Source organism: Crotalus tigris, unplaced genomic scaffold (genome assembly GCF_016545835.1).
Source record: "Crotalus tigris isolate CLP2741 ecotype Arizona unplaced genomic scaffold, ASM1654583v1 scf7180000017857.1083437, whole genome shotgun sequence".
Lineage (NCBI taxonomy): Eukaryota > Metazoa > Chordata > Lepidosauria > Squamata > Viperidae > Crotalus > Crotalus tigris.
The window spans coordinates 279,273-296,856 of NW_024096679.1; the positions used below are offsets into that span (position 1 = coordinate 279,273).

Consider the following 17,584-nt stretch of genomic DNA (forward strand, 5'->3'; position numbering starts at 1 on the left):
ACATTTCTTTTGTTTTCTCATTTTTTTCCTTGATTTTTTTTTTTTAAAGAAAAGACATTAGGTGCATTACTGTTGGGAAATGCCCAGCCAGGCAGGGAGAAGGACTCAAAGGAAGGATTAGCTTTGAATCATTGCAAGAGATTTGGGACTGATACTGTCTTAAGCTATATAGAACCATATCTATCTGTTCCCAAGAGAAGGCAAACAGTCTGGGGAGATTCCTGTATTATAGGCAGAATACAATAAAGCAGCTAGCTTGAACTCTACACTTGTGGATCTGGTTGTTTGTTCCTGACATCATGATTAATTTCTTTATTGACTCAAAAGTAATTCTGCCATTATACTTTCATGTTAAGGGTCAAACTACCCATTACTTCTTAGATGGCCTCTTCTCTCCAGAGGATCTCTAAAACAGAATGATTTACATCTGGGAGGGATTAGAGGTGGCACAGAAGATGCTAAATCTTGGATCTTCTTCTTGATCCTAACACCTTTTAGAGGTTTAAAGACCCCTGATGGCACAGTGGTTAAAATGTAGTATTGCTGGCAAACACCCACAGTCTGGAGTTCGATCCTGATGGGGCTCAAGGTTGATTCAGCCTTCCATCCTTCTGAGGTCCTTAAAATGAGGACCCAGATTATTGGGGGCAATATGCAAATAATGCTTATATTGTAAACCATCTAGAGCAGAGGTCTCCAACCCCCAGTCCGTGGACTGGTACCGGGCCACGGCATGCCAGCAACCGGTCCGCACAAACAAGCAAAGCCCCATCCATGGGGTGCAGGTAGCATACAAAACCGTGCACTCTCCGGTCCACGGAAAAACCTTTCTCCACGGAACCGTTCCCGGTGCCTCAAAGGTTGAGGAGCTCTGACCTAGAGAGTGCTGTGTAGCGCTATGGGGTGGTGTGGAAGACTAAATGCTATTTTTGCATTTCTCTATCCCTGCCCGTCGTTTTTCTACCCATGAATGGAAAAGCATAATCAGAACAAAAGAGGTGGGCAAGTTGTTAATGTGCTGAATTCCATTGCCGTATACCAGAAAAGTGCAACATTTTGTGGAAAGGAAGACTGGGCTCCTGTCCACCCACCATGCTTCTCTATCTAGAGCAGGGGTAGGCAACCTTGTCTCTTTTATGACTTGTGGACTTCAATTCCCAGAATTCCTGAGCCAGCCCTTGTCATAAAAGAGACAAGGTTGCCTACCCCTGATCTAGAGCAAACGGCTTGGCCGTTTCGTCCCCCCAGAGAGTGCATTTTTGCATTCCAGGTGAAGTGTTTAAGTAATGGAAATACTTCCAGATGTGATTTTATTCTCAACAAACACTCAAATCCTTTCCTGGGTTTCTTCCACATGTGACAGGGAACTGCTGCTGAAGAGTAATAAGCCAAATAAGAATCTCTCTTTGTGCAACCAGACTCAAAAAAGGCAAATCCGTTCTCTAAGCCAGAAACGGAGAGAAGTCCAGCCCCGCCCCAAATAGACTTGATAATTTACACATTACCAAAGTAATACAATTTGGTAAAAATATACTCCGGCTTTGTGACTGGCTTGCAATTGTTTGGCAGATTCTTTGGTGGAAGGGGGAAAAAAAATCTGCTATAATCAAATCTCCCTTTTACAAGCATGTTTACAAATGAGTATTCCAAATGAGCAGGTAAATACACATCAACTTGGTGAGAACAATCAAATCAGGCAGGAAGCTACACTCCGCTTTAACACTACAATCTGGCGGGTGGAGTTGCGAGTGTTCATTTTATAGCCCCCTTCTCTTCCTCTCCGACACCTCTCTTGTCAGACAAAGATTGCTGTATAGGCCTCCTAAAAGTGGCAGAGCTATGATAAGACAGAGCTCTGATGGTGTAGGTCAAGTGCACAATGTTTCCAGCAAAGCTCAAAAGAAACTAGAGAAATGTGCCAGGTATTAAGCCCGTTTGCATCCCACCAGTTTCTGGCAGCTTTCCTGGTTGAGCTTATTTCATTAATCAACCCTCTCTCGACTTTATAGCTTCTAAGAGATATCCTCACCATGGTTTTACTTTTTAACATTTATATCCAGGAATCTGGGATTAACGTTGCTCGATCTCTCAGTACGGTATGCTTAAGTGGCTCAATGCCATAAAGTAGGGTTTCTCAATCTCGGTAACTTTTAAGATGTGTGGAACTTCAACTCTCAGAATTCCTCATGCTGGCTGGGAAATTCTTGGATCTGACGTATACACATCTTAAAAGTTGCCAAGAGAGAGAAACAGAAATACAAGTGGTGTTTGATGCAGCAGGGAGTGTGGCTCTTTGTGGATAAGCCCACCAATCAATGATGGCTTCATCCAAGGTACTTCATGTTACTTTCCCCTCCGTTTTCAATTCCTTTCCCACTGACAATGTTTATGACTGTTGAATTGGGTTTTCTTCATTTCTTCCATTTAGGCGTACAAATCCGTCTGGATGACTCTGGACCAGTCCCTTCTCTCAGCCCAATTCACCTCACACAGGGTGCTTGTTGTGAGAAAAACAGGAGAGGAAGGATCGTTCAATATGTTTGCTGCCTCGAGTTACTTATCAAGTAATAAAGGTAGGGCTTTTTTTCTCATAGAACACCCAGAACGGAGTTCCAGCACCTTTTTTGGATGGAACTTTATAGGGTAGGCAAGGCGGGTTGTATGACATGTGTGAGTTCCGGCACCTTTTTTTTTTTAAGAAAAAAAGCACTGAATAAAGGTGAGACAAAACTTGAATAAATAAATAAATTTCCTTCATTCTCTCCTGTGGTTTTGTGTACTCTGGAATTCTTCCAAGCTTATGGATATCACTTTCAAGGGTAAGTAGCTGTTTGACGACATCAGGATGTAGTTATTCTGACTCAGAGAGTGAGCTGGTTATATCTGGTATTCCAAAATGAACCCAAGAGAGCGCCATGTCTTCAGCTATTATATCACATTATTGCTCTCAAACCCTGTGCAGAACCATAACGGTGAGTTTTAATCCTAAATCAAACTAAGATGGATTCATGCTGATATCATTCTTGGTGATGCCAAGTTTTTTGACTTATTCTATCACAAACGGATTGCCTTTTGGGTGTTGTTGAAATACAATTACGTATTAGCTGCCAAATTACCCCACATGGGGTTACGATCCTGGTTGAAAATTCAACAGGGCCATGTTGAAATTTCTCCTGCAATTTCTAAACACCCTTTGTTTAAAAAAGTACAACTTTTTTTCTCACCTCATTCTTGGGATGCTTGAAGAACATATTTATTGTTTTAAGAGTCAGAACATGGTTGCTGTTTTCATTATACCATTTCTCCATCATTCCATAAATCTGTGTTCTCAGTCTCAGCATCTTTAAGTTGTATGGACTTCAACTCCCAGAATTCCCCAGCCAGCACTGGCTGGGGGATTCTGGGAGTTGAAGTCCATACGTCTTAAAGCTGCTGAGATTGAGAAACACTATCATAACTGTTACAGTTTCCTATGCTTCCTGATCTTTTTTTTTAAAAGGCCCATAGGAAGAGTTCTTTGTTGATGTCTCCTCTTAGGATTTAATTGAAACATTTAAAGCCAGGGGATCTGAAAGTGACTAGACATAGTAATGTACATCGTAAAACAGGACATTCACATCCACTTTAATAAGACAGCAAGAATCCCCAACCCTCTCCCCCAATTTAACAGGATGCTATTCTCTTTTGGGGGAAAAAGTGCTGTTTCCCTTCTGTCATAATAACCCCCCCCCCAATTTTTGGGACATAGCATTAGGGATGCACCTGGTTGGGCAGCATTATTTCTTTCTCCATAGTTTTAGACAGTGGGGGTGTGACTAAAGACTGAAACGTGGAATTGAATGGATCAGCTGAGAACAATGCGTAGGAAACTGTAAGTGCTGTGAAAACAAACCTGATCTCTTCTTATAGTCACATACCCTATACATACATGTAAAGTTCACTTCTATTTCAACTGCATTCTCAGAAGATGAATAGAAATTATTGGTTGTGTCAATGAGGGGAATATGTTAGAAGCAGAAGATGCTATAGTGGGGAAAATTAATCTAACAAACAAAATGGAGAGGTACTCTCCTCTCTTTTGTTTAGATATAACCTAGTACAGGGATCAACAACCTTTCTCAGTTGGTGGACTGGAGGGAAAGAGAGGGGGAAGCATTTTATATGCGCGCGTGGGGCCATGAGCACATGCATGATGCAAACGGGATGGGGCTAGTGCCTGTGTGATACTTGCTAGCCCTGTCCGTTCTTGCATGGTGCAGCATCGTTTCCACGCCCCAGTGGCGTCCCATTTTTGCACCCTGAAGTGCGGCCGTGTCCTGTTTTTGCACCCCAAGGCAGCGTCCCATTTTCACACCCTGTGGTATGGCGGTATCCCATTTTTGCACCCCAAGGCATGGCATCGTCATTTTTGCACTCTGTGGCGTGGTGGTGCCCCGTTTTCATGCCCCAAGGCACGGCAGCAACCCATTTTTGCATCCCGCAGCTGCGGCGCTAGCACAAGTGGGGACCCCTGACCTAGTACTTCTTTTTGCCTAATTCCATTAAATCCAAACTAACCCTCCCTGTCCCCAGACAAAACCCCACAATCTCATTAAACCATAAGAACCTCCTCAACAGCTCACAGCCTGATCCAAGACCAGCCCTTAACAAATGAATATAGAGAAGCCTCCAATATACCAACAAGGATCTGCCCAGCTTCTCCAAACTGACCAGCCAATCAGATCCCTAGGATTTCTTCCCTTGTAGTCCTCAGCTTCTATAAACCATTTGCTTTCTTCTTGTTCCAGGTCCTTCTTTCTTGTAAAGCTGTCACCCAATGATGATTGAAATAAACATGGTTTCTTCTCAGTGTTGTGCTCCTTCTTCAGAGTGGAGCCGCAAGAATAGCTGGAAAGAATATATCTTTCCATTAACTTTAATTTGGCATTTGAGACCCTTGAAGGCCAGACTAATTCATTTTAAAAAAAGCTGAAATGTAACAATTTATCCAGCTATACAAGGAAGTGGATTAGTTTGGATGCTAAGACTAATTCATCACCAGCTAATGCATAGTGTCATTTTATGTGTCAAAATAAAGCAGATATTCCCCCCCCCATTGAATTCTGTCACAATGGGGTCAAACCTGTTTCTCAACCTGCTTATTTGTCTCTGAAAGTGTATGTAGAGAGGATAAAGGAGAAATGATAATCAACATGATAATGTCACTGTTCGGCAGGCTGCAATTTACATTTATGGCCTTTTGGCTATGATATTTGGTACCCGTTGTCATTCTGACATCAATGCTTTTTGTAATGGATACCACTGTTAGGATTCTGTTGTAGTCAACAGAGGTTAAATAAGCCAGGAAACCTCAGATCTGTGGTTTGATCACCGTTATCTCAGAACCAGGAGCTTTCACTTTTCTAATTAAACCAGATCAGTAAATCCCACCATAATCCTGCTTCCATCCAGGCTCTCGAGAGATGGGTATTATGTAATGACAGCCCCAGCCCTTGATTCTGATTTTATGGAAGAGCAAAAACTCACAAAGTTTTGAGGACAACAGCGAATAAACTTTGGAGAGATGTTCCTTGGTCGGTTGAGCTACCCCCACTGGTAGAAGTGAGAATGACTGGGCAAAATACACCACGCTTAATAATAATTATGGCTCATCATGAAATGCAAGCAGGCCCAGGGAATTCTTAAGCCTTCCCAGTCTTCACTGTAAGCATGTAAATGCATCTGCGCTCCAATCCTGTAGCTTAACTCGGTGGAAACTTGATCCAAGTACTTTTTGGCCTATTTTACACAACACATGCTAAACTACGCTGCCTCTACATTGCTATTGCCTGGTTTGGCTTAGTATATTTTGTGAACTCAGTGTGATGGAATGCCTAACAGATTGTGGGGGCAGCAAGACAGCTAAGGAGGAAACAGCCATTACCAAAGAGATGCTGAGTCTCAGAGTAACTCCACCTTAATTACACTAGGTACAACTTGTGTGGGAGAATTACTTTGGTAGGCTTTCAAGGCATTTCTCCTTTACTCCACTATCTATAAAGTTATTTTACAGATAGTGGGGTAAATTGCTTTCCAGAGAGGTTGTTGCCAGATTCACAGGGCTAGACACTACAGTTTGTGAACTACAGTGTATAGTTAGCCTTGTTGTATGATACCAGCCACCTATGACCATATCACAACAGAGCATGATGTGCAAGCCATTTCTTAAGTTGGAGCTCTTGATATAAACTATATTTTTGGACACTCTGCTGCAGAGACCCTAATTTGAATGAGGGCTGTGAGAAAGGAGAAAATGATAGTTTAGTCCTCTGGAATTCCTATGAATCATAAAAGAGAAACCTGAAGGTGTATGTGTGCATATCTATCTATCTATCTATCTATCTATCTATCTATCTATCTATCTATCTATCTATCTATCTATCTATCATCTATCTATCTATTTTTACATTTTGTGGCTAAAAGTGCTTTGTGTGTTTTGAGGGAAGCTTTGTCACACAGAGGAATGTTTAATTTCTCATACACCATATCCCTGTTCCAATCACAAAGTCATGTGCTTCCCTTAAAAAGTGAACTATTAAATTCTCAATACATTAGGACTACCAGACATGGGCTACAAAAATCTGAATGGCCAGACTCCACTTATACTTTTTATATATTTAGTAAGATATTATATACACACACACACGCATACACATAATGAATTTGTTGTCACAAAATATGGCTATACAAGTTAAAACAGGCTTAGAATTTATTTTGCAATGTTACTAGGATGAAAAAAAAGGAAGCCATTCTGGAATTTATTTGGCAGTCAAACTTTCTACTTGCAAGACAGCATTACTCCTGATCAGCATGCTCCTTCATTGTTGCAAAATAAAGTGAGTCATTCTCTTAACATGAGTCAGCTTGGAAATGAATAGCTACAGAATACTCCCCCCCCCCCAATTAAAATAGAATTTTGGCTTGTATTCTTACTTGACTTCAAGGGCATTTGGTGATGATCACTGCTGCAAAAAAAAAAAAAAAATCACTTCTTTTTCAATGCTCATTTAGTGTTGCGTCTTCTTTCTAGAGTTACAATATGTGTTGAGGTCCTCCTGATGTCTAGCTCCTTAAAGTTCTCCACCGCCCAGGAACTTTCTGATTGTGGTATGACTTGTTCCCTTCTGGGGAGAACTGCTCAGGACTGGCTGCATCTGGATGGCTTATTTGGGATAGTTGAAGTGACCCATTGGCCACAAAGAGGGAAACTGCTAGGGCAGAACAAAAGGCAGACCAAGCCAAAAGCAATTTTAGCATTGTTATCTATCAGTTAAAATAGGAAAAGGATGAATACCAGGAGGAAAGAAAGAATAAGCTGACCCTGACAATAAGGATTTCCCCCCCCCATATTACTTTATGTATGTATTTTCCTGGAAATAGAAATATGGTTAGAATATTTGAAAGTTCATAATTTGTCACTGGATAAATGCTTATTTAACTATGAGGTCCACTGAGAGAACATTTCACCCCATCCTGAAAACTACTTGGTACTACTCAGTGATGGGATTCAAATAATTTAACAATCGGTTCTGTTAGCCACAACCCCAGCTAATACTTGGTGGCCTTGCCCCTTTCCTGTATGCACCAGTCAGGAAACTAGAGATAAATCATCTATTCCTGAAATTACCTCTGAGAAGCACCACCTAGTTTTTGCCTGAGTGATGTGATCGAAGGAGCCACTTCTCCATTTGGTTTCCGTCGCTCCTTTGTTTGACTTTTGGGGAGAATTCTCCCCCCCCCCCCACCTGAAAGGAAGTTGAACAAAAACCAGAAGTGTTCTGGAAACATCATAACCAGTTTGCTGAACTCAACAAAAAATTAGGTATCGGTTCTGCTGAACTGGTGTGAACTGGCTGAATCCCACGGCTGGTACTACTATAAGAAATTGATATGGGCCTGAAATATTTAAGACACACACATTTGGAGATTGTTTCCTGATACTTACCTTAAAGCAGTGTATCAACAGGAGGAAGTGCAAGGGATCCACATCTCAGTTGGTCAACTACGAATAAGCTAACCTTCAATGGTTTGTACCAATGGAGTCTACAAGACTGGCTGCCTGAACTCTGGAGGTTTACTTTTAAGTCATACACAGATTTCTTGGGATTTTGGTCTGCCGGAACAGGACAATTAGGTGACAGTGTTTAATCCTGAGTTCATACTGTAGGTTTGGAATGCTGTCTGTTCCCTGCCCCGTTTGACCAACCAAATAAATCTCGTCCCTCTTTGCAAACAAAAAGCAGCATGTCAAGGAAAAACCATTATATACAATTTACATTACTGACTGCTAGTTGCAGTCGTGTTTACCCAGGGAAGTGTCCAAAAACATTTGCCCTTCTTCTGGATGACATTTGATCTAGTCTGAAATTGTGCAGTCTATTCATCATCTCTGAACTTGAAGTAGCTAGCTAACTAGCTAACAACAGGAAGCCCAGAAGAGCTTTTGGATGGGGTGGCGATGATGGTGGTGGAATCCAGCAGGAACGTTTGGATGGAAAGAAGCAAGGAGCTTGTCTACAGTGTACTTCACACCATCCTCCCTCCTCTTCCCTTTGGCCCACTGAGTTTCCAAATGCTGTTTCTAGAGTGTATTCTTACTTAGATATAATTAGACCAACGCTTTCAATGGACTTTAGTGGTGGCTACCCTAAAAGAATCCTTGTTCATCTCCAGATGGTCATGAATCAGGGGAGGGTCTCTGGTGGCAAATCAGCCCTTAGCAATCTTGTTTGTCCTTGATTTCTTAATGAAGGGGAGGGACGGAAGGGGAAGAGCCCAAATGCAATTAAAAGTATGCAATCCATCCTAAAGGATTCACTTTTGGAGATTCATTTGTGCTTGGAACCACTCTTTGACTTTCTTCTCCTTAGGTAAGAGTTTCATAATTTTAGTGTGTGTGTGTGTGTGAATATAACAAAATTAACCACTTCATAAATGCTTGCGGTCTTAACTGCACCTTCATATAAAATCCATCTGTTCATGGTTTGAATATTTAATTGCATGCAGTTCCTGTTTGGAAAAGAAAACTTGTGCAACTTTGCTGGAATGACAATCCTTTTCAATCCTGATGTTGATGTTATATCAGCAAGCCTTCCAGCACACTTCCGAGCAAGTGCTGTTGAATAGAGTGAAATTTAATCTTCAGTAAACATACATAATCTTGTGCTGCACAGGCATGATGCAGCTGAAACAAAGACGTTTTGAATTCCAATGTCAGGAACAGTTGGATAGCTGATGAGTTTCTTTTAGGGGAGTGTTAAAGGCACAGAAACAAACAAACAAAAAAAAGCGAGTGTACTAATGGGTTGCAACTAGAACACTTCAAGAACTTGTTTCCCCCCCCCCCTTTTAATTGCGTGTTTATTGCAAATCTCTCCAGCCTCTGCTGTCCAAACACTTCGGACTCTAACGGCTATTATCCTTAAGCAGCTCGACAGGGTGGCTAGCAGTAGTAGAAGTCTATCTTACCAGATGCATCTATCCTGAATTGGCAGGTTTAGACGGGCTACGGAAAGCGGGGGAAAAAAAAGGTTAAATGAGAGTCAAAAGCCAGAATCCAATCAATTCGATTAAAGCTAAAAAAAAAAAATCGGGGGAACCGATTATTATTTTTAATACACCCTGTTAATATTGATCTCAGTCGTGTCAGAAGTAGGAGAAAACTAAAACTTGCCTTGCCAGTTATAAAAAGTGAACGAAACATTTGCCTAGAAGAGTGAAATATTTGGCTGGCAAACTAAACCGAATTTCAGCCGAAATTGATCAAACCCTGAAAGTTTTGTCTCCCGGGGAATAGCAGGATTCTCGCCAAGCCGGATCCGGGCCAAGCGACCGCAAGGAAACCAGCTCCCGCTCCGCATCGCGCTCCGACTCATCTAAGGAAACGAGGAATCCGGAGCCGAGCGAGAGGAAGGAGGCGTTTCCTTGGTTGCTCTCGGTTGTCCATCATCTCTCAAGCACCCGCCCTCCGACCAACAGGAGGCCTGCGCCGCTCTGATTGATGGGCCTGTGCGCGAGTCCCCCCGCAGGGAATGTTTCTCTCCTTAGCACGAGGGGGTTAACCCAAGAGTCCGGCCATAGCAACTCGGTGCGTCTTTCTTGACGCTTGCCCCGGACGGGCTCCGGACCGGAGCGGCTACCGAGCATCCGAGCCTCGGCGTTTCCCTGTCCGGTGCCGCCCCCCTCCCGGAGGCAAAGCAAGGAGGCGGAGGGCGACGCTGCTACGCGTGGAAGCGCCGCGGAAAAAAGTTTGCAGGAAGCAGCTTCCTCCGAGCCCAACTTCTGCCTTGACAGATCTCTGGAGAGGAGGAGGAGGAGGAGGAGGCGAGGGAGCAGCGCGCCCCGATCCTGCGCGAGGGAAGCTGGCCAGGCTTCTCGGAAGGGAATCCCCGTTTCCAAGCGTGCGCGGTAAGGATGCTGGGTTTGCTGGGAGCAGGACTCGCTCCGGGACCGTCCCTTCGCTTCTCTCCTGGCCGCTCGGGAACAGCGCAAGACACGCGTGTTGCCCGACTCGCCACTGCCCACGCGCAGACCCGAATCGGTGCGCGGGCGTGTTGACAAACGCCGAGATTCATAATCCGGGCGAAGGGTTTTTCCCTGGCAGGCTTTGGCCGGCGGAGATGAGAGACACCCGCGGTGCTGGGCAGGGCAGAACAAGGTTCGGGCTGCAGGGCAAGGGGGCGAAGATCCCCTCCCCAGGATGGGAGAATTAGGACGGGGGAAGCAGATCTTGGCCCTTCCACCCCGAAGTTGCTTTGCTCGCAAAGACGGGGCGCTTCGTAACTCAGCAAACAAGCTGAAAGCCTCCCACTCTCCCCCCCCCCGGACTTTTGACAGCTCCCTGGCGTGTCAGAACGCGGCTACGATCGCGTGTTGCGCCCTGCCCTCCGGCGCTTCTTTGGGATCGCTTTCCTGTGTTGTGTGAAAGTAGCCAGTTGGGGTTGTTTAGTAAATCGCTGTTAAATAAACCCTGGCTTAGCGCGACGTGTGAACTCGGCATGTGCTTCGGGCAGTCAGTAGCCTGCCTTGCAGGGTGCCATCAAATCCCGCCATCTGCGCACCTTTTCTGGGAGGGTTTCCCTTCCCCCGAACTGTCAGACTTAATGGATCGGCTCCAAAGTAATTCTGCACATTAAGCTTTACTCCTAAGTAGGGTTGCAGACTTCTGGAGCAGCGCTGAAAAAATGTTGCAGTGCCTGATGCAAGCTAGTTACCCCGGGACTTAGTGCAATCGAGCCAATGCGTAGCTGCTCTCCTGGAATCAAGGTGTTGCATAGTACACGGCAGGCTGCAACTCCTATCTAGGAAGATAATGAGTGTTATAATCCATTTACAGTGTGCCAGATTTTTGGGGACACCTAATCTTCAAAATAAGCATAGGCTCAGTTCAGGTGGCCTGTGGTAATTTACATAAGCTAATTGGTCCTTTATTTTGATTGCATTGCGCCCCTCCTTACAGATTCACACCACTGACTGAAGCAATTGCATTGTGTTAGCATGTTATTTACTATTACACAATTACTAGGCACTTGAGTTCTTGGCTATGATTATAGGCTTGATTTGAAAGCATTTGAACTATGTCACTCTTACTATGTTTAGATTTTGATAAATGCTCTTAAATTTCAGAGACCAACTTCTTACTTAACAGCAATTCTTCACTATTTTTAAACCACGCAGCAAACTACAAAATGCTGCAATTTGGTTCGTATTTTTCGTATTATGCTTTCTGAAAACCCCAGGTTCTGTGTCCAGGAAGGTGCCTGGCTTTTCTGTGTCTCCCTGGGCAATTCTGGTTGTGTGGACCCAATAGATTAAACTAGAACCCTGGGTCCACTTCTTTGGAAATATGTCACAATAAACTTGATTGCATGTACTCCACATAAGCTAAAAGGGAAATGAACAATTAGACGCCCATTTTACAATTGCTAGGTGAAATTATAAGGGAGCGGTTTGTGGGATTGTAAACCCATGTTTTTAAGAAGGCATGATGAAAGTGTGTAGAGCAGTGCTGTGACATCACTACGCCTGAGGTGGTGATAAATACTCCTCTAGAGACAATTACATATACAACCAGCTAAATACTCAAACATCCCACCAGTGTCATCCCAAGACAAAAGGGTTAGTTGAAATTTTTTTGGATGACATTGGCTTTTGCGGTTTGGTGATTCAATGTAAGATGCTTTTTGGATAACAAAAGCTTAATGATGATTTTTAAGTTTTATTCCTGTGGCCATACCTGTTCTTTAATGCTACGCGGTAGTTTTAAACAGCTTTGCGTGCTTTGAACAGGATTTTTTTTATAGGTAGTCCTCGTCTTAACGATCCCAATTGAGTCCAGAATTTCTGTTGCTAAGTGAGACAGTTGTTGAGTGAGATTTGCCCGTTTTACAACCTTACTTGCCACAATTCTTAAGTGAATCACCACAGTTGTTAAGTTAGCAACACGGTTGTTAGGTGAATCTGGCTTCCCCCATTGACTTTGCTTGTCAGAAGGTCGCAAAAGGTGATCAAATGACCCCCCTGCCAGGACACTGCAGCCGTCATAAATATGAGCCACTTGCCAAATGGCTGAATTTTGATCATGTGACCACGAGAAGGCTGCAACAATTGAAAACTGATCATGTCACATTTTTCAGTACTGATGTAACTCAAAACAATTACTAAACAAATGGTTATAAGTTGAGGACTACCTGTGTTCATTTAATTAGATGTTTAGGAGCTGAAGATGTTGTATAATGCTTCCTCCTCCAATTTTTGCTCACAATAACCCTGCGTGGTAGATTGGGCTGAAAGAGAATTCCTGGCTCAAAGTTAGGGTGGAGTAGAGCCTAGATGTGGTTGAGCATGGCTGGCTGAGGAATTCTGGGAGTTGAAGTCCACAAGTCTGAAAGTTGCCCAGTTTGAAGACTCCTGCTTTAAACAGCCTCTCTTCCATTCAGGCCATTGACAGTGACTGACTGTGGATTCCTGCTTTAAGCAAGGCCAAAATGTGAATCCAGACTGTTTTTGTTTGTTTGCTTTTGCTAATCCTTATTAACTAAAACACCGCTTAAAGGGCTATGTGGATGCAGAGGACATATTGGCATTGCAAGCACCAACATCTGGGCTAGATTATGTGGAGTAATTTTAATATAGGAGATGTTAATAGAATTGCTGGGTGGATAAAATTCTAGCATGGCAAGCCTTTTATTTTTTAACCATGAATGCAGATTTTTTATTCTCAGTGGATCAAAATGTATTTGCTCATCTGTCTTTAAACAGAAGGTAATTTTTCCCTTAGTGTTTTACTATTAGCTGGCAGAGTCGAGTAAGTTAATGCTGCTTTAAGGATGAGAAGCTGGAACAGTGTTGATCACATTGCTGGGCAAATGTTTCTGAAGATGTGCTGAATTTTGTCTGTTGCAGCTCTTGTGTCCACCTTTAGCACTGACAGCTGCCTTTTTTATATCATACTTTGCTTTTAGAATTGCCAACTTCTCTTCCTCACCCTGTTCAAAAGCAGGGTGTTTGTGCAACAACTGTAGATATTTTGGAGAGAAAACTTTTTCCAGCCTCTGGAAATATGGTGATGGAAAAGTTTTACCCACAAAACAGCTGCTTGGCACCCAGCAGTAACAAGCTTAGAAGCCCTGCTGGGATAATAGCTTATTAGCTTTTGAAGTATATTTTTTAATTGCATGTATTTCTAAAATACAATCCTTGTGGGAGGCAAGTCCGATTCATCTAAACGAGACTGGACTTTTATATAAAAATGTACAAGTTCAAGATATTTTGATTGGGGAATTGTGATTGGCTTTTTGTTTTTAATGTTGCTTAAATGTACTTAAATGTGCATAGTATATGGTTCTAGGCTAGAAGACCAGAGATTGTGAGTTCCAGTCCTGGCTTAGACCCGAAGCCAGCTGGATGACCTTAGGCTAGTCACTCTCTCTCAGCCCTAGAAAACAGACAATGGCAAATCACTTTTTAAAAATCTTGTCATGAAAAATAGAGTGAACTTGTCCAGGCAGTCACCAGAAGTCAAGAATGACTTGAAGGCGTGGATACGTACTTTGTATGTATCCAGTAGCATACAAAATATATCCTTGGACTCTGCAGGGGTCACAATGAAGAAGTCATTCTAAAAATATAACAATGTACTGGATCACCGGTAGATTACTATAGAATATTTTGCTGGTAATGTCTCGTTTCTGTCTAAGAAGAACTAGTGTAGCGGGAGGGCTGCAGCCGAACTCACATGCTTTATATTATGTGGACTCGGTATCAATCTTGATTAGTCACTGACAAAAGAATTGCAATGGAAAAGAGAACGGAAGCTGCCAATAAGTACAGACATAGTGGCTTGTTCAATAAACACTTAGCCATAGTTTATTTGGCAAACCACATTTAAGCATCTTAGATCATCGCCTGTAAACCACAATAACGAGTTGCTTAGTATAGCTGTGCTGAAATCAAGCAAACCAATTTATGGCTTGATGTGACACGAGAACCAGCTCAATACAGGGGTACATGCAGGAGTGGGATTCAGCCAGCTGGCACCACTTCGGCAGAACTGGTAGCTAATGTTTCGTTGCCCAGGTCCAGAATGGACTTCCAGAAGCGGCATCCACACAGAAAACTGGTTGTTCACATATTTGAATCCCACCTCTGGGTACATGGAAATAAGCCTTACCTGTTATAAAGCAGTCTTGTATATTTCTATGAATAATATGGGCTGTTAAAAGTTGTCATAATTACGTTGGAATGATTGCCCAACTCATTAGTTTGATAGTTATAGTTAAATAATGTATTAGGACAATATTCCAAAGTTGCTGTTCTCAGTTGACAGTCTTTAATTAGCCATAATTCTCTTAAAAATACTGAACATTTCTTTGGTATTATTCATAAAATTAAACAGTAAGCTTATAGCACAAGGTATTTAATATACTGTATAAGAAGATGTACTTCTAAAACTTCACAGTATTTCAATACTTTAAAAAGGCAGGGGCATTAATAGTCCTCTTATTTAAGCTGTAATATCAGTTTTCTTCAGGGGCAAATATTTATAAATTAGCTAATTCCCTACTTCATGTTTTGCAGCCACATAAATAGCTGAGAAATCAGAGCAAGATGCTTACTGGCTTATTGGAAAAGCTTTGCAATAAAGCTTTGAAGAAAATTGCAGCAAAGGATCTTTGAGTTTGGAATTTGTTTTCCCCCAGCAGGTTTCTTGAGCAGAAAGATATTGACCCTGAGGGTGTGGTACAAAGTTTATCTCTTCTCCCAGGCTTCCTCTGAGAAAAAAGGGCTTTCTTTGAATGGGGAGAATCTTTGGGTCAAACAGGACATGACAATAGCAGATCTGTGCACTTAAATCCAGCATTGCTGCAGATCACCGATCAACTGTAGGGTGGAGGGACTATTTTAACACCTATAGGAGAATGAGGAGTGCTAAACTCTTCTTAGTTGCTATTGCACAACGTTCTTTTGGAGCATGGATGATGGGAAAGAGAGTCAAGGAAAAAGAGAGATACGGAGGAATGCAATCTTACGGGTGACGGATCCATCTTGTTTTGTGTTAAAGCAGGGTGGGAAGAAAGATGGATGCCTTTGAGCTGGGTTTTGACTCTTTATGATTACCTGAATTTGTCCCTGCTGTTTTCTTGGTAAGGTTTTTTTGGAAGTGGTTTGCCATTGCTTCTTTCCTAAAGCTGAGAGAGAGTGACCGACCCAAGATCAACCAGCTGGCTTTGTGCCTAAGGCAGACTAGAAATCACTGTCTCCCAGTTTCTAGCCTGATGCCTTAACCCAGGGGTCCCCAACCCCAGTGGTATGCCAGCATCCGGTCTGCACAAACAAGCAAAGCCCCATTCATGGGATGCAGGCAGCACGCAAAACCACGACCCCCCCCGGTCCACAGAAAAACCTCTCTCCACGGAACCGGTCCCTGGTGCCCAAAAGGTCGGCGACCTCTGCCTTAACCACTGCACCAGACTGGATCTCTAAAATCAGAGACCTCCTCTAATATCTTTTGGTGGTGTCCAAGGTTACTTTTAGCGGTATTGTATGTCTGATCCTCTGCAATGTACTTAGCTTGCAGGTTTAATTGAGAAGAAATCTAATCTGTCACCGATAAAATAATTCTGGATGTATGCTGCTTCAACCACATTGAAAAAAAAATGAATAGAACAGGGATCATTTTGCCCTCTTGCCACCTTATCAGCTCATTGATTGTATGTCAGGATGTCCAAGGCTGCTAATCTATAATATCTGCTGTGTTTTTCACGTTATGTGCTCATCTCAAGTTGGTGTCCTCCAATACTATCACAGTTTCCTAAACCAAGAAAAACTATTTAAGTAAACAAATATCATTTTACTTAGATAAAGCTCTTTTTTTTTTGTCCTTGCCCTAGGGCAGGGTAGGCAACCTTGGCTTTTTTATGACTTGTGGACTTCAACTCCAAGAATTCCTTAGTCAGCATGGCTGATTCAGGAATTCTGGGTATTGAAGTTCACAAGTCATAAAAGAGCCAAGGTTGCCTACCCCTGCCCTAGGGGCATGCAGGTGAAAGAAAGAGGGAGGGAAGGCAAAATACGAATATATTTTAAAGGAGGGGATTGCGAGGAACTCAAATTGTAGAATAGAAGTTTCTCCACCATGCAGAAGCAATTTGGTTGTACTGGCTGAGCTGACATAGAAAAGAAACACGTGATGTAATTTTAACCAGCACTTTTTAATCTTCCAAGGTGATCAACAGCTTTCACCTATTTATTTTCTTTCACAGAGGCAGTGATCTCTAAATTCGACAGTTCTATGCATCCAAAATTTTTGAATTAAAGTGAAGATTGTTGTAAGATGTAATTTGGCAGAGAGATCTGGGCAAGTGGGATACCCTCTGCAAGCTTCTGTTTGCACAATGCAGTGATAATGTTCTAAAGCAGGGATGAGTAATCCACACCCTTTTTGTGTCCCTGGAGCCTTCTGTTCTTGTTCTCCTGAAATTCAATGACAAATCATTAAAAAAAAAAAAAAACCACCCACTGGCCTTTTTATTTTCAAGGAAAAACAAAAAAGAGCAAAAGTATGGTAATATGTGGTTAGCCTTGGTTAACATATCTAAAAAAGATATTTCTGTGTTTATCTCGGTGTGCGTGTGCTTGTGAAGGGCAACCTAGCAGAACAAAAAAATCATCATGTACCCTGTTTACTTGCAGCCTTGGTTCTTGAAGATGATGATGAGTCTGGGAGATATTACTAACAAGTTAGCTTTTTCCTTTTCTAAAAGTGCCCTTTCACAAATTAGTGTTTTTGGTCCTCTTAACTGGAAACCGTGGCAGACTTGCAGTTGTTCAATTTTGGTCACCCGTTTGGGGACACTCTTCCTGAATATACCATTTGAACGGTCCTGTGTGATACAGTACAGGTAGTTCTTGATTTATGACTGGTTGCTTAGCAACCATTTGAAGTTCTGATAGACCTCTCTGGGACACTTACAACCTGATTTGGAAGTTCTGATGGCCCCCTGGCATGTTGGATGCTTGGAAGCGAGCTCTTATTTTTACGCCT

At 42.5% G+C, this 17,584-nt stretch overlaps 1 protein-coding gene across 1 annotated transcript in view; it reads left to right on the forward strand.

Annotated features, from left to right (window-relative positions):
• Window positions 1-10,069: 10,069 nt before the first annotated feature.
• TGFBR3 (transforming growth factor beta receptor 3) overlaps window positions 10,070-17,584 on the forward strand; it is a 154,350-nt gene continuing 146,835 nt past the window's right edge. The window contains exon 1 of the mRNA XM_039343517.1: window positions 10,070-10,446. The gene's annotated coding sequence lies outside the window, so the exon portion shown is untranslated. The remainder of the gene's footprint in view (window positions 10,447-17,584) is intronic.